The 19,261-nt window shown below is 33.6% G+C and overlaps 1 long non-coding RNA gene and 1 pseudogene across 1 annotated transcript; one reads left to right on the plus strand and one right to left on the minus strand.

Annotated features, from left to right (window-relative positions):
• Positions 1-3,729: 3,729 nt before the first annotated feature.
• LOC142631592 (uncharacterized) lies at positions 3,730-4,630 on the minus strand. The gene is made up of 2 exons (XR_012843636.1): positions 4,408-4,630; positions 3,730-3,974 (listed from the first exon to the last, which is right to left on the minus strand). It is a non-coding gene; the product is annotated as an uncharacterized LOC142631592 (long non-coding RNA).
• Positions 4,631-13,471: 8,841 nt separating this feature from the next.
• Positions 13,472-14,951, plus strand: LOC142631590 (endochitinase EP3-like; annotated as a pseudogene).
• The last annotated feature ends 4,310 nt before the right edge of the window (positions 14,952-19,261 follow it).

The raw sequence follows: 19,261 nt of genomic DNA on the forward strand, positions 1-19,261 counted from the left end.
TTGGCAGCGTCCATCTCTGTAAATCAAAGACGCATGTGAAAGCCAAAATTAACAACACTTCAAAAAGACAGAGATGGTGGCAACGGACTTACGTTTTCGTATTCTGTTATCGTAGCGACGGGCGGAAGATGAAGGCTCAGGTCCGTCACAATACCAGTGTAGCGTATCAAGGGTGACGAGCTGTGCCCACGTCCTCTCTTGCAGTTTAGTCTTGTTGAAAATTTTTTCTAGAAAACTCCACTGTTCTAGGTCAACTTGTGGACGGTCTCGAGCTGTTAAAAAGACGGATTTACCTTAGAAAAAAAAAAGTTTTCAAAGATTAAGTTGACGGAAACAAAGAAATGACATACCCGACGGAGGCATTATGCCCCATGTAGCGTCGACGGGCATATGTGTTCTATCCCCTGAACGACACATCCATTCGTCCCCCTCTAAAAAGAAATACCGACTCTTCCAGTCTCTATTTGAGTCTGGTGTATCACTGACGAGACTCAACAATTTGCTTCTAGCAGCAAAACTGTACATACCTTTCGACTTGACGATCTCTGTTGGACGATAGCAGTGGAAGAATTCTTCCACCGTCAATCTTCTTCCACCGTCAGACATCGCTCCATACAAGACTTCTACCCCAATAAACACCCTCCAGGCGTTCGGGGAGATTTGGGTGACGGATAGGCCAAGGTACTGAAGAAGACGACAGTGGAGAGGACTTAAGGGAAATCTGAGCCCTGCCTTTAAGGCTTGCTCATAAATCCCAACACCGTTGACTCCTTTGTAGTAACATTTTTCTGACGGTTGGGGAAGACGTAGACGGATGTTTTTTGGTATTTGGTACTTGGTTCTAAGTGTTCTGAGGTGGGATTCAGTGATTGTGGACCTAAAGTCATTTACCGTCCAAAGGGGCAGCATGACGAACTCTCTCAGACTGTCCGGTCCAATCGTTGATTGAACGGGGGGATCCACACCATCTAAATCACTACTCGATGACTCGGATCTACCCGTCTCCAGACCTTCATCTTGGGAGGAAAAGGTACTGGACGGATTCCTTTCTTCACTTGAAGCGTCAGGATCTCTTGGACCTGACGGTAATCTTTCATCGTAGCCCGCCACGTCGCGGACAAACGACTGATTACTTGACGCACTAGACATGACCTACAGTTATGACGGTATAACCTAAGACACTGACGGGTCTAAAGTGCACATGTATATATAACAAAAACTTTAAAATAGATAAAAATGACGGAAGAATGATTTGGAGTACATACCGGATTGAGATGACTCCCGGTGCAAGACGACGGCTGGGATTAGCTGGACGACAGGAATGCACAATAATAATGACGGTAGCTCTCTGCTCACAAATTTTTGATAAGAAAAGAGAATGAAGGGAGAAATGGCAAGTTTTTATAGAGAGATGGGCACAGAATACGAAGCGTCGCCTCGTTTCGGGGGAACTACCAATCGGTAACAACCACGTGTCTTTCGTCAGAAGCACATGCCACGTATCCTCCGTCATGGTACATTAAGACCGTCCCAATACATTGCTTTGAATCATTCCTTGAATCCGTCAGGTTCAAAATACGAATCCAAGGACTGAAGGGGATAAAAATAGAGGATGAATATTCCCATAACTTGAAAGGACGGAGATCATCAAGACGGGTAAAACCTGAAGGGATGCGACTATGACGGTTAACTGTTGCTGAGCATCCGTCATGTGTGAGTTGTTGATAGATTCCATGTGGCATGTCATTTGATATGCTTCAGATCAACTTTTGCTTTATCCCCACGCAAACGTGCGCACTTGGACTTCTTGCGACACACGTTTGAGAAGACTCCTATATGGAAAGGAACTTGAGAAGGAAGTTGTATCCTAAAAGAAAGGTAATTCCACTCAATATAAATACCCCAGAAACCCTAAATATGGAGGTACACACACTATTCTTAACTCTGGCACTCTAGGGTTAAAGAAACAAGATTCTAACTTGACCTTCGGAGGGTTTTTGGCCGGCACCACATCGGTGCTCTCTTTTAGGTCGTTTATTTTCTTTTTGTAGGTGTTGCTTTCGTTTGAGGAGCGCTTGCAACTCACTGGTGATATTTTCGGCATCATTAGGTTCTATAAATTGAATACCAACTCAACCCGTTTATTAAACAGGATAGTCTTGTCAACTTGAATATGACACTAACTCATTTAGCTTCAATCCATAACCTGCTAATTTCCTGTCATGTTGGATTCGTTGGTAGTGTCCAATTTCACCACCCTACTTAAGCCTTATGCAAACTTAGTTTAATGCTAGTGTTAAACAAATCATTCATTTACCAGTTCAATTCATTCATTAAAAAAATAATAAAGAAATATTCAAAACGAAGATAAATTCAACTAGTAAAATAAATACTTTCATGGACTGTGCTCATTTAATGTGTTATTTTGACCTTCTCTCTCTCTCTCTCTCTCTCTCTCTCTTAATGGATAATGTTAAAACTGCTACAAAATTTACTATATAACTTTTTTAAATTGATGTAGTAATGAAGGTAATTGGTAAATTTAAAAAATATAGTAAATGAATGTCAAAAATTACATTTTTTGTGATGGAAAATGTTAAAGTTATAGCACTTCTAATATCACTTTTTTTTTTTTTTTAATTTTATATGGTACTTAATTGTTCATGTATGTTTTTGCAACTCCAATAATGTACATGCGCGGCCAACCTTTTAGAGTAGATGAAAAACTTATGTAATGCACTATACTGAAAAATTTGTAAATACCTTAAGGACCGGGTTGGATAACTTGTTTGAAACATGTTTTTTATATATATATATATATATATATATATATATATATATATATATATATATATATATATTTTTTTTTTTTTTTTTTTTTTTTGTTTCCATAGTTTGGCCTTCGTTTCCAAAAATGCACACGTAACTTACCATTGCTTTGCTGAATATGTATCCACTCTTAGAAGAATGCAATTTCGAAATTTTGATTGCAAAATTTTCCACATTAGTCTGATCTGATGTTACTTATTGACTAATGATTATAATTTAGGTACCAACTGTCATCACTACAACAAATCAGACTTTTTTCAAGGGTCAAAACCCCTAAAAAAAGTATTAAAAAACTTTGAAAGAAATTATTTTAAGAGTCCAACTGACCCTTGATAACCTTTGAAACATATACCGTCAAAAAGGAAACTTTGAGGGCCTTCGTGGCCCTCAAAACAAGCGCTCTAATCTTATTTTGAGGGTCAAGAGACCCTTAAATAACCTTTTACCAAGGTTTAAAAGATTTATATTTACAACCCTTGATAAATAAAGTTATTTAAGGGGTCTCTTAACCCTCAAAATAAGATTTTATTTTATTTTTAAAAAAAACCACAATCATGCACAATATATATATATATATATTCATGTTGGAACTACCATATTGAACCTGGATGGAGATCAACAACAATCATATTAAAACTACTTATGAAACATACAAATTAACAAAGAACAATACAAGCTGTCAAAGAAAATTGTCCTAATGAAAATAATGGGATTAAGAATAGAAGCTCAACTCTCTTATATACCAAGTATTTGTTTCTATCAAATCCTTAAAATAGCACAATGGAATAGTTTAATATGGGGATTAATCCCATATAAAAACCAATTTATTGAATATGAACACTATGAATTCATATATAACCAACACTTCTTCAACAACGAAGAGAGAGAGAGAAAGGGAGAGAGAGAGAGAGAGAGAGAGAGCTTAAACCATAAGGCCCATATGCACAAAAGAGATAAAATAATGTCATTTACAAGTTGTCTTCATCCACTGAGCCTCCATAAACAATAGAGGGATGAACATGTGGATCCTTAAGAAGATTCTCAAGTCGTGAGAGATGATGTTTATTTATTATCTTTGCAATGCTGCGTGATTCTTTTGGGTTTTCTCCAAACATTTCCTTGATCATGCTCTTCATCAACTCCACCTGAAACAGAGTATCATTATTTCAAAATGCTGCTACATTACAAACAAACAAACAAAAACTTAAAAACTCATATAAGATCCAGCATAAACTACTACTTTCATACCACATTGTGTATAAATTTCTTTTCAACAATGATGTAGTTTATTGCTATTTATGCTTGACCAGCACAACAACCAAATTTTCCATAAACAATTCGTTTTACTGCCACCTTGTGTGATTAGACAGCAGAAAAGAACTCAACTTTGCAGCTTGTTGTTTTAAAATAACAGATGTTGCTTCAACTATTTGCACTGTTCCAGAACATTATGGAACTTTACAAGCATGTGCATCGACATCTCATGCGGGAAAATTGTATATGTAAACAACTCAACAAGTCATTCCAAATTTATCCAATAGTACTAAAACAGTCACTAGTTTGAGTTAAACTTCATACCTTAGTGATCACTACTAGATTGGGCTGATTGCGAGGTGATATAACCGAACATCCGCATCATCATATTGTCATAATGTGCTCTTTGTTCAGCCATTTGACTAGCTTGTTGTTCCTCAAAATGTCTTCTTTGTTCTGCCATTTGAATAGCTTGTTGTTCGAGCATGCTTTTGAGGTGCTTTACTTCTCCTTTCAACTCTGCATCAGCCTCTATTCGTTTGTGTTCAGATTCTAAGTGTTTTTGTTCAGGTTCTTGGAGTCACTTCTCAAGATTATACATTCGAAATGAGGAGGAACCCCATAACATGGAAGGAGTGACTCCAGCCCCATAGCCACGAACTCGTCCATGACGCTCAGGTCCAAACACCTCCACAAACATTTGATCTTGAGATATTTGCAATGCCCCCTCATTCACTTGAGTAGTAAGATTCCTCAATGCCACCTAAAAAGAAAAGTAATTTGCAACAAAACCACATAAAAATATACTATCTATATTAATATAATTAGAAGATTTCATACCAATGCATCTTGTGTTGATTCATTTACTGCTTGCACATTAGCTTGCACATGGGTGATGCCAAATAATTCAATTCTATTAGGGCTATGACCTGTCTTCTCTTTCTACCATTTGACAAAACAAATAGAAAGTATATAGTAATTAAGTATTGAAGATGAATATTACTCAGCAAAATAAAGTCAAATAACAACAAATAGAAAGCATTCACAGAACTAAGAAACAAATGCAAACAAGAATCAGAATATTGGACATGTTTGATAATTAGGTCAGACTTCACAAACATATCATTATTAATTATTTTCACAGAAAAATAAGACATTTAAAAGGTAATATCAAGCTCTCATATCTGGCCCAAAAAGAATCCTGCCAAGCAGAAACAACAGTACCATCATTATCTTCCAAAGTCTGGCTTTTGCTTAAGAAATACCCTTTTTAACAATATAAAGTCCAGATTCAGAGTGTAGCCAGATTAAGTTATAATTAAATTTTCCTCTAGACAAATAAATCTTACACATTTCACCTGCCACTGTAGGTTGGTAAGGGTTCCTAGTGAGATAAAATTTACAACAAAGTCTGTCACAATCAATTAGATCTGCAGCAATTTGCATAAGAACTCTAATTCAGTGAAACTGAAGTACCATCTCCAATACACCATGTAGTTTCTGTCAAAGCTGAATATCTACAAGACAGGACACCTTTCCAACCCAATAGTCAGAATGCTTAGATCTGAAACTAAAAATGCTTTCCTTTACAGTACTTAGCCATTAAATCCTTATGCAACAAACAATTTGGATTACAAATAACTCCTTTGTAACAGAACCATTCAATAGAATCTGATAAAGAATTGTGCAGATGCAACACGTTCACTAATGATGGGAAAATAATAACACGTTCACTAATGAAAATTTGATCAGTACCATGTAGCATACTTTTATATGTACCGACCATCCGGCAGCCCATTCACATTCAACGCAACAGAATCTAGAAAAACTAAATATAACTATATAAAAATGGCTTTGCTAACTAATGAAAGTAACAACAATCACACCCCATATATGAAACTAACAATTATATTTTGAATTGTGGATAGTAAGCATTTTGCTTAGATATACCTCTTCCACTCTACGTTGTTGGAAACTTTTTGAACCAGAAGTGTGGATAATATTGTTTTTGTCCCGATTTCCTTGTTTTTCAAACACAAGTCCTACATTAAAGAATGATAAGTCAGTCCCATATACCAACAAATCCACAAGACAATAGTTAAGAATAAATTTGATAAAAAATTCTTTGTAATGGTACCATATAATCTTTCTGGCTCCACAAATCCATGAGACAATTCCAATCATCCTTCTCGAGTCCGGGTGGAACATTTGCTCGTGCCTCTTCTGTTGCTTCACCATATGGGTTAAACCACTTTTTTTTTAGGGAGTCACGATAATTTGAGTAAGAGAAACCCATTTGTCGCCAAACTTCTTGCTCTCCACCCTCAACTTTGAAATACTCCTACAATAGAATTAAACATAAATACACAAATAAAAAAATCATAGAAGCTGCTACTAGATTTTATTATACTACTTACCAATACTTTATCAAAAAGCTTCCTTTTGTTGATGTATGGTACTTTTTTCCAATCTGTGAACTTTAGAGGTACATTTTGTTGTGCCCTAACAAGTGTTGTACATTCACTTATTAAATCACGAGAATGAGGCCCTACAGGTCTTCCATTCAACCAACCAATCTCATATCTTTCCCCTCCCTTGAACTTTTTGGCCAGTTTAAGATTCCGAGTAGGCCCTCACCCTTTCTTCTTCCCTATGGGGAGAAAAATAAAAATAAAGATCACCTCAACTTACTAGAATAGTATCTTCAATACAGTATTAAAAAACTTGAAAGCATAATTTAAAACTTACTTTGATGAGTCATATCATTTCTACTTCCATTAGCACCACTTGTGCCAACTCCTCCTTTGCTACCTTCGTTTGTCATTAATAGAATCTCCTTACTTTGATCAATCCAATATATGTTAACACTATTTATCATATGCATATTTAATTAGTTTAGTCAATACACGCATATTACCATATAAATGAAACATGTACATAAATACACGATATAAAACAAATGAACATGTAACTATCTAGATAAGTCAAGAACATAACTTTCAAGTAAATAAATTACAATAATTTTTAAACGTTTAATCTCATTATTCATATCAACATCATCTATATCCACAAGTCTGCTAGGTATGTCCACCCTATCTAATGAAATAATAGCATCATCTTGATCATCAGTACTTGTGAAACCCATTTGATGCCTATGTGAATCATTTTGTTGGTATGGCTCTTGATCATCATCTTCGTTATCATCATCATTTTCATCCTTTGGAGATGGCATATTGTAATAATTTCGAGGTTCTGTTTTTATAACAAAATGCCACTGAGGATTCCTTATGCTTTTCACATAAAATACTTGCTCGGCTTGGCATGCTAACAGGAAAGGTTCATTACTCTTTAATGAACATGTTACATTCACAAGAGTTCGGCCATACTTGTCAACCATAATTCCTCTACCACAGTGGTCAACATCCCTCCATTCACATTTAAACATTGCAATCTTATTGCCTCCCATATAGTGTAACTCAATGATATCAATTAAAACACCGTAATAATCACGATTTCCCGTACTTGCATCTCCTTTTACCAAGACTCCATAACTTTGAGTTCTTTTACTACAATCGACTTCATTTTTTCGAAATCTAAAACCATTGACAATATACCCATTATAACATACAGCTTTTTCTAATGGTTCACGAGCCAAATCAAAGAGTTGCTTGCTCACTTTCCTTTCATCATATAATTGAGTAATCTATTCAAAACAAGTTCAAAATCGATACATCATTATAATTGACTCAAATTAAGCATATAGAACAATTATAATAATTTCCATATAGATAGAACTTACGTGACTTTCAAACCACTCTTGAAACTGTTTTTTATGTCGATTCTCTACATTCTTAACACTTTCCTGTTGAATCATGTACTTGTGCTCTCTTGATAACACAAGATGCAATTACATTATAAACAACTTAGAAGTTTAAGAAGAAAGTGAACTCTATGAGAAATTAATATTAACTACATTTCAACTTACTCAATATATGGGAGCACTTCATCGCAGTTTTTCAAGACATATAAATGTGCTTGCATCCACTCTTCTTGACTAAGTTAACGTGAGACATATCCCCTACCTAAAGCACGACCAATTGGAGAAAAAATGGGCAATCCTTCGTATGGCTATAAACGATCTCCATCCCAATTTTGTTCAACTCGATTAAATCGAGTCTTAATACCATGAAAGTATCTTGAGCAAAATGTCAAGCATTCATCTATCAAATACCCTTCTACAATAGAACCCTTTGGATAGGCAGGATTACAAACATAATTCTTTAGTGTTTGCAAGTATCTTTTTATCGGGTACATCCACCTATATTGGACAGGTCCAACAATCATAGCTTCACCAGCTAGGTGAATAGGTAAATGCATCATAACATCAAAAAATCCCGAATCATCTTCTTTGCCTCATATTATGAATTTGGCAACTCTACAATAACTTTAGATAGCGCATCATTCAACAATTGAAGCAATAGATTAAACGATTTGTTTGTCCAACCACTAAGGCATTTAATATGAAGTAACTTCACAATGAAAGACAGTTTTGTATACTTGCAATCTTGAAAAAGTTTCTGCTCGTTATCCCCTAGTTTTAAAAAAAAGTTAGCTGCATCATCATTAGGCTCTTCAGGAGTACCATCTCCACTCTAATCTCCAACTACATTACTAGCTGCATTAAAGGCTGCACAATAATCTTCTACCATCTCACTCAAGCCATCCCCTTCTGATTCATTATCACTATCTAAACTATCACATGTTTGAAAATGTCTCTCCTCACCATGTCTAAACCAACAAGTATAACTTGGGAGAATACCAATAGTAAGCAAATCAGCCTCAACATCATCTCTAGTCTTTGCAAAGTAGTTATTGCATTTCTTACACGGACAATAAATTTTATTCCCCATTGTTGTATGCTCAAATGCAAAATCAAGGAAGTCTTTAATTCCTTGTCTATAATCAGGAAGAGCTTTATTCCTGAGCTTTACCCAATTCCGTTCCATCTAAAGTTGGATAAAATTTAAAAAAAAATCTTTAATGAGGGACACACCTTAAGTTGTCCTCAACTGGAAAAGAGTACTAAATCCAGTGGAAAAGCCTGCATAAAAGAATATATTAATGTAGAGTTGAGACATTATATAATACAATAGATAAAATACACAAAATAGAATAAAGTACTCAATGATCTTAAGCTCTCAGGATCTGATAAAAGAGGAACCAGAAACATTATACTAGCCCACTGTTTCTATGACTAGAAACAGTTTTTTTTTTTTTTTTGTGAAAAAATTATTTGGTCATTTTAGAAAGTGTATTTATTTACTGTATATACATGTTAATGCAGCAAATCAGAACAAAGAACGCGAACAAGAACAAAGACATAAACAAGAACAAGGACATGTTATAAGTGTTTGGAATCAATATTTACAGAAGCAATACACAGAACATAATAAGCAAAGAATTTTTAACTTATTTAATAAACCCATCCAAAAAGGATTTGTCTCTAGTTACACCCCCTGGATTAGGAGAGTAGGTTCTTAGTAATAATTGATAAATGGGGTAGATTTTTTTTTATCAAGGTATTCAGTTTTATCCAGTAAGAATAGTTTTCAAAATTAACCCACCAAAATAAAAGCAAATTGAATGGTAATAGCTACAGATTTTTTCACAAGGTCCCAACACCCATATTCTATAGATAGAGATATGCAATCAACTAGCGGACAAAGAGCAAGCAAGAGAGTAAACTCAACATTGGCCTTTTACTTTGGTGTCTGTTCTACACTGCTTGTATTCTCTGTTTGAAGTTGAGTTTGGTAGGATTTAGGGAATTTACCTATTAGAGAATGCAACTCTTTGGGAATATTACACTATATTCTGAGGGAATGGGTACAAACCAAATGTACGACATCAATTACCTAGTATAATTTTTTAGTAAAAGACTAATATTTCCAAATAATGCGAAGCCTAAGATAATAAATTAGCCTTATATATTTAATATCAATCTAAGTATTTGAAGTTGACATTAATAAAGTAATGTCAATATTGCATGTTGCATTTTGTAAGCTTTCTCAATTAACTTGTGAAGCAATTAAAAAAAAATATAAAAAAAAAGAACTTGTTGACCTCGCTGATTGTTGGAGGGAGAAATGTTTCCAATGGATTTTTATGGTTCAAAAAGTTCAATTAAGGTTTCCTAGGTAGTATAAGTTATTGGGTCTGTAGATGACTATACAGAACTAAAAATATAATGGATGTCCTTGCTATAGCAAGTCTCACTTTTAGCTTATTGTTGCTAGCTTATTGTGATTTAGTACCTACACCGCCGCACAAACAAAGTACCTACAAATATACATAAAGTACTTACACATAAAGTAGAAACAGAGTACCTACACCACCACACAATCAAATACATAAACTTTAATAAACCCAGATTCCCATTCCACCACACATATGTTGTCCTCCACATACAAATTACCTACACCACCATCTCAATTCTCAAGCAAAAGTGTATACATCACCACACCACTAGTACTTGTATACACACTAGACACAGCAAGAATGAAAACTAAATTTGAATACACAATCACACACACCACAAATTAAACACAAAATCTGCACACACATACAGTGCAAATGATGAAACTTGCGGTCGTAGACATGACAACTGAAAAATACAAGAAGTTTACTAAATTTCTTTGATAGATAGGCCATAAAATCAAAATTACACATTTTACAGTTACAATAAAATGATGGTTCTTCTTAAAAAATGAAGGAAAATTTTCTAATTCAAGGGGATTGAATGAAACTTCACCTATTGGATATGAGTTACTTCAGAACATGTATTAAAAGAACATAGAAGAAGCACAATTCATCAGACAGTTTTTCTTACCCTGGCTTCTAGTAAAACAAGATGAGATGGAATTGCTTCAACATAAGCAGCAACATTTTGGTAATCAAGTCTTATGTTTCATAGCAGAAACATGGATTAGTACAACCAGGTTTAGCAAATGAATGACATTCTAGAACAGAAATTGTGGAACCATGTGCAACAAAAACCAAAAAGAAATATCTATAATTCTATTGGAAAGACGATCTGCTGTCTAACCCACTCTATAGACTTATTCAGTCCATTCCACAGCACAATCATAATTTCAAGAGGGTAAAAGAAATAGTATTTTATATGAGACAATAACAGTGTCCTATTTCCTACTTCAAATAGGACACTCTACTGCAATCTATAAGTGAATTTGGCTAGAAGCACTCATAGCAATCTCTCTAGTAAATTTACAATTAATGAAAAGTGAGAACAATAGTTTATCAAGACTATCCACTATCATGTTAGGTATACAACTGTCTTATGCACATAAAAGCAAGCAGACTCACCATACAATAGAAAAAAAATTTGATAAAAAGGCATGCTATTTATATAGTTGTTCCACTTTTTACTTAACCCAAAATAAATAAATAAATAAATAAATAAATAAAGGGGAACTGTTACCTTTTTGCTATATTTAAAATCACGTTTGGGAAGAAAATGCAGAGGCAGGTTGAAAGAACAGGGAGCCTTAACCAATAGAAACAACTTATTGGGGCCTAATAAATGACAAGAAAAAATATAGATCTTTTATTTTTGCTAAGTAAAAAAGAAATGAGGATTAGCAAGACAAAACTCACTCAATTAACCACCTAGATAGGAGCCAGATCCAGCACCCTTTGAGATCAGCGTCCGAATAGCCTGTCAAACAGAAATATTTATAATTCTATTGGAGCCCATCCTTTTCAACCATAAAATATGAACCAAAGCACTGGAAAAAAAATAAATAAACAAGAAATAAAACTAAATTTGAAAACTAAATTTGCCTCAACCATTTTGTTATCTAAACAAAAACCTGTGTCCATTCCAAATTACCATCAAAAGAAAAACCGATAGCATTTCAATAAACCAATCATCCCAAACACAATGTTTAAAATAGTAAATTACTAATTAAGGTCCTTTGAGTCACTCTGAAAATTTTTAAAATACTACTATTTCACTATAAACCCAAGTAAACTTTGAGCACTACTATTCACAAAATTCCCAATAGCTAACAATGATACCTAGTAGATCCGTACAGTTCAAAGTCAACACTCACCCACCAAAGTCAACAAGTTGGACGATGCAGATTGAAATAAACACACACAGAGAGAAAGAAAACTAAATTTGAATACACAAACACACTTGACAGAGCAAAATGAAAATTAAATTCCTAGTTATTGAATGTGCAAATTATATTAGGAAATAAATCAAGGCTTACAAAGTGTCTAAAAGCACATTTCCCACACAACCAATACTAGCAATCCCTTGGATTGAGCCTTGCAATCTCGTTGTGCCTGTACTCACAATCAAAAAATAAAAAACTCAATCAATATTTGTATGAAAACTGTAAAGGAAACAGAGATTATGATTTGAAATCGAATAATGAGATCGCAAAAGTCGAACAATTAGAAATAGATATAGGGAAATCGATGATGAGCTCAGTTTTTTGAGAAATGTGAAACGAAAATCATGAGGAAATCGATGAAAAAGCGTGGGTAAAAAAAAAATCAAAGACGAAATTAGGGTTTGTGATTCGTACCTAATCAGAGCTGAGAAACGATGATCGTCTAAATCGGCAGAGAGATGAAGAGTCACAAAACCGAGATGAACTCGTACCTAATCAAAGCTATGCGATAAGTACCAAATCGATCATCGTCGAGCTATGAGATCTCCATGATCGTCGAGCTATGAGATTTCCATGCTCTGTGAGATTTCTATGCTCTGAGAGTGATAAGAGCTCTATGTGTTTGTTAGTTACGTTGGGCTATAGTTTTAAATTTCGTTGTGGGCTTCTTGCAAGGGATGAAAATTCTGGTGTGGGCTTTTTTCAAGGGCTGAAAAATTTGTAACATTTTACCAAGGGTTGTGGGCTGAAAAAACTGGCGCATTTTTTTTTTTCACATTTATTTCGTGGGTGCTTTAGCTTATTTTGAGGGACCAAATAACATTTGAAATAAAGTTTAGTAATAAAACCCTCCGCATTTTTATTTATAGGTTGTATCGACAGATTTTAGTAAACCTTCGATAAAAAAGGGTTGAAATAACTTTGTTGTAGTGCATAAGCAGCCTCTACAAGAATAGAACAAATGCACAATTACCTTATTCAAAGACCGGAACAATGACTGGTACTTGTCCTATTGACAAAATCAAATTCTAACAAGAAGACCAATACCGTATACGCCATCTTGAAATCACCATTACTATCAAATTGATAGTGAAACTTCCATAGGGTTTGACACCACATATTGCACTATAAATATCAAATGCTTAACCCTGTTTTCATCACACAATTATCTTCTTCATTCTTTGCTCACATACAGCTTCCCAAGATGGTTGCACTTAGTTTGAAAAAGAATTTACTAACCCTTGTTCTAGTCAGAATCCTAGCTGGATTTGTGCCTGGATATGTGAAGGGTCAAAATTGTAGTTGTGCAGCAAACCTATGTTGCAGCCAATTCGGTTTTTGTGGTACCAGCAATGACTACTGTGGCCCGGGCTGCAAAGAAGGTCCTTGTACTTCTGGATCACCTACTACACCAAGTACCAATGGTGATTCAGTAGCAGATATCGTGACTCAAGATTTTTTTAATGGGATAATTAATCAGACCAATGCAAGTTGTGCAGGGAAGAACTTCTACACAAGAGCAGCGTTTCTAGATGCTCTCAATTCGTTCAATCAATTTGGAAATCTTAATTCTGCAAATGATTCCAAGCGTGAAATTGCAGCTTTCTTTGCTCATGTTACTCATGAGACTGGACGTAAGATATTACTCCATCTTAATAAATATTAATTAATTTACTACATATCATACTCATGCAGACATGCAATAAAAGACGCATGCACCAAATCACTCATAATATCCAATTTAGTTGATGTCATATATTAAGTAACTAATTTCTGTTTCTAATCTAAATTAACAATAATAATAATTAGATAATAATTATTTTGCATTTAAGTTATTTTTGAATTGTATAATATATAGTATACACCAGAATGCTTGTAGATTAGTGGTATTGTATGATTTCTTTATAAAGAATAATTATTGTTCAAATCATCATTCTCTACATGTTGTAATTACTTAGTTAAAAAATATATATAATATATGACTTACAATTGAATATATTTTCATCTAGATCACTATTGATTATTTCTACTTTATCAAGTTATACTTTTAAACATCTTTTTACTTTTTTAAATCTAATTTTCACTATCTATCTTCTACTTTTTTATATTTTTTTAATTAAGCAACTTTTCCTTATAGTCAGACATATATGATCATAAAAAACACAGATTTGGGCCGGGAGAGATTTGATAATTCATAGTTTAAAGCACAGGTTTACATGAAGGTGAAGCGAAATTAATATGTTTATCTTTGGGCAGATTTTTGCTACATAGAAGAGATTAATGGTGCATCACAAGACTACTGTGACAAGACCAACACAGTATCCATGCAACCCTAACAAAAAATACTTTGGCCGTGGACCACTTCAGCTAACATGGAATTACAATTATGGTGCTGCTGGAACTAGCATTAAGATCGACTTATTAAACTCTCCTGAAACTGTTGCTACAGATGTGGTTATTTCTTTTAAGGCCGCCTTGTGGTTTTGGATGACCAATGTTCGTCCAGTCGTAAGCCAAGGTTTTGGTGCTACCATTCGAGCCATCAATGGTGCCATTGAATGCAATGGTGGAAACCCTAGTACAGTCCAAGCCCGTGTCCAGTACTACACTCAATATTGTGACCAACTTGGTGTTGCTCCAGGCGATAATCTCACTTGCTAGGAGCACCATTTGTTTACTCTTCAGTGCCAATGCTTGCTTTGATTTGATGTTTGGATTAGAAGGAAATAAATGATGCCAACTCGCCTTGTTGGTAAAGTTGGGATCAAGTTTCATTTGCACCCTACTCCTAAGGAGAGAACTCTCCCATTGTATGGCCCGTATAGTTTCAATGGGCACATAAATAATAAAGAATACTATATATAAATTTATTTTCAGTACTACTCAGTGTTGGTCTTTTTTTTTTTTTTTTTTTTTGAATAGTTTTAGAGACACCCATTCCGTCATTAATATACTTTTATGATGACTAAAAGTCATCGTAAATACTTAGATTTTTTGTTGAGATTCATTTTCAAGACGACCATTTACCTTTTACGATAAACTTTGGGCATCGTTGAAAATCTCTCAATTGCTAATGTTATTTGCATGAAAACAGCTCCATAGAAGAAAAAAAAAGAAAAAAGAAAAGAAAGAAAGGCTATCTAATACTTTATTTGTAACAAAACATTGGGAAAAATGGGTTTTTTCGCTCTTATTTTTAAAAATATTTAACACAATGTCCATGTTTTAAAGCTATTATACACAGAGTGGTTGATATCGTACCGGTACCGACCTACTGGCCAGTGCACCGGTACCGGTACACTTCTATTTTGTACCCAAAAAAATATCGGTCGTGCACCGGCCATATTGGCCAATTTTGGGCAATAACGACCGGTACCGGGCGTACTGGTCGGTACAAAAAAAGTTTTTTTTTAGGTTTGTAATTTTTGAATTTTTGTATGGACATAATGGTAACTTATTTACATTAACTAATTAGTATTATTTGTTTTCTTAGTATGCAATGAACAACTAAGTTTTCTATTTTTTATATTGTATTTTTTTTTTTTTAATTGATACTAAAGTCTAAAACTATGAATAATTTGTTCTGAATTGAGGTAATGTTTTATGATAACCTTTTATATTTACTATAATATAAGTGAAATATTATATACCTATAAACATGGTTCTAGAGATTTTGGTGTGTGTGTGTGTGCGTGTGTGTGTATATATATAAAATAGCGGTAAACCCGAAACGGTACACCGATATTGACCGGTATCCGAAATATATCGTACCGGTGGTTAAACCGGTATAGCCTCCGGTACGGTATTGACTTCCTTAATTATACATTGTGTCTCTATTTTGAAATTCGATTTTCTAAAAATCGAGTTTTAAGTAAGTTTTAATTATCTAACAGATGCTCCTCTAGAGTGGAAAAAACTTACTTAGAACTCAATAATCATAAAATCGAGCTCTATGGAAAACTCAATTTTTTAAAAATTGAGTTCTATGAAAAACTCAATTTTTTAAAAATTGAGTTTCAAAACAGAGACACAATTCTTAATAGTTTCAAAATATAGACAATTTACTGAATATTTTTAAAAAAATAAGGGTAAAAACTCATTTTACTCCAAACATTTCTATCATAAAACAGCTATGACTAATTTCACGTACGACAAAAATGTACGCCATAAAAATATTACGTCATTTTTACTTTATTTGAGAAACATCAATACTCCTAGATATAAAATGATTAACATATAAATTAACATGAACCTCATAAGCAATAATCCATAATTAAACAATGGAAAATTTAAAGGTCTTTAAATAGTGTCAGTGGTTCAATAACACATGAGAGTTTTATTATTCTTCACCAAGCTTGAAAATATAAATAGTGAAAGATCAATCATCATTTGTATTAATGTCTTCCATATGAGAATCACTGTTATTTTTAGGGTCATCTTCTACGTTTCACATTGTGATCTCCTCCTCCAACATTGGCCTACAGTATTTGAGATTAAAATGAATAAATATAAAAAATTTATTGCAATGCAAATTGTATAAACAGTGCATAACAACAAAGAACCAACTAAAAAATGTATTCATTTAACAACATCAACAACAATCACCACAATAATAATAATAATAATAATAATAATAATAATAATAATAATAATAATAATAATAATAATTTCATTAACGTCAAAATAAAATTATGCTAACACAAAAAATGCATCAATAATAAAGCGTTACACCGCCAAGAACCTTATGGGGGTGTTTGGTAATGTTATTCTAGTAACATTGTTTGTATTTTTTACAAATACGTGTAGGTGAAAAAGTGCTTGTAAATATGTATAATGTTATTTAAAAACTGAAAATTATTGCTCAAAATTACGTACCAAACGGACCCTATAATTCTCTAGTGAAGGAGAACTTCAAAAAATACATTCTCCACTAATAACCACATCAAAAGTACATCCCTATCCCCATTAATATTCAATCATATAAAATCATATATGCACTAACAATAGCAATATGTCATTAACAAATTCAATAACCACATCAACAATACATCCCACCGCCATCAACAATAGATCCACCACCAATACAAGTCACATACGAAAATATATGCGCCAACAGTAGTATGCATGTCATCTACAACAAGTACCACAATCACATTAATAACATTTTCATCACAAAAACCACAAATTATGTAATTTGCATGATTAAGCGAGGAATGACTAGTTTGAATCACATATTTTTAATCCAATTTTAGCAATCCAAATTTAGTAAACTAAGACTAAGTTGGATGGATCAAAAGAAATGTATAAAGCATGCCTTTTTGCGAAATGCAATACCCGAAAGGAAGGTATTGTTTACAAGAAAATGTTCTCCCATGGAGTAAGGTTTGCCTAGATTTTTCTAATTCTTATATGTCGCATATCTGGATTTAGAATTATTCCAAATGGATGTTCAAACAACATTTCTTAGTGGAAAACTAAACAAGGAAATAAATATGGATGAACTAATTGCTTTTGAGGCCAATGAAAAAAATAAAATAAAAAAATTGCAAGTTTAAATTATCTTTAATTAGTTTAAAACAATCCTCTAGCAGGCAATAAAACCTAAGATTCCACCGAGCCAAATTCTTGAATGGATTCATGATGATTGAAGAAGACCATTGCGGGTATGTAAAATAGTTCAAAAAGAGTTTTATAATATTATCTTTGTATGTAGACCATATTTTGTTGATAGGAAATGACAAAGAAGTGATTAGTGTCACTAAAGGGTGATTTTACTCTAATTTTGAAATGAAGGGCATGAGTGAAGAATAATATATTCTTAGAGTTACAATCTTTAGAGATTATTCAAACAGAATTCTTGGTTTAGCTTAACAGGTTAACATTAGGAAAATTCTTAAACGCTTTAAAATGCATAATTATAAACCCAACGATACTTCTATTTACAAAAGTGAGGCCTTAAGCTTAGAAATGTGTCCTAAAGCCTATGAAGAAAGACGAGAGATGATTCGAGTTCCATATTTTATCGTGGGTAGTGTGGTGTACACCATGATGTGAACTAGGCCAAATATATGTTATGTAGTTGGCTTATTCAATATATTCCAATCAAATTCTAGACTTGTTGAAGCAAAAGCAGTCAAGAGAATTCTCTAATACCTCTGTGGAATGGTGAATTACTCACTCTTTTACCTGGGTAGAAACTTCACTTTGTTGGCTATAGTGATGCAGATTGGGGTAGTGATCGAGACAAGTATAAATCCATGATAGGATATGCTTTTTTAAAACTAGTAAAGGGGAAGTTTGCTGGAGTAGTAAAAGGCATCCATGCATAGCTCTATCTACTATGGACACAAAATATATAGTGCTTATAGCAACATTGCAAGAGGGAGTTTGGTTGATGCGAATATTTCATTAGGTAGACGTGGTTTTAGATGCTGATAATCTTGTGATGATATATTGTGGCATTTAATGAGTCACACTTTTAGTATAGAATGATTTATCTTTAATCACCATGATTTGTTTTTCATTCATGGTGTGGCATTGAAGGAATCACCTTTGCCAGCACACACATCTATCGTGTTTTTGTTTTTTTGTTCGATTGTGAAAGGATATGACGATAGGTTCAGATCAGCTCACTAACACAAGCGATCGCTTTTGGCACTTCAGTAGCAAGCAATGACAAGGTAAATTATGTTTTTTGACACTTATGTGGTGAATAAGGTTAGTTGACATGAATGTTTTTCTTCTAACAAACACAGCTTCAAAAACATTGTGTACATAAGAGAATTAATAATACTTATAAAAATCATGTTCGTTTGAGATTAATCAAAGAAAAGGCATGCAAAGAAATATTATGTAAAATTTTACGTTCTGCATGTATATACTTTTTTTTTTTTAAATACAAATAAATTCAATCCCAAGACATGTGGTGGTGTTAATGTCTTCATATATTAGTTTATTTACTTATTTATTTATATAAA

Source organism: Castanea sativa, chromosome 4 (genome assembly GCF_040712315.1).
Source record: "Castanea sativa cultivar Marrone di Chiusa Pesio chromosome 4, ASM4071231v1".
NCBI classification, from domain to species: Eukaryota; Viridiplantae; Streptophyta; class Magnoliopsida; order Fagales; family Fagaceae; genus Castanea; species Castanea sativa.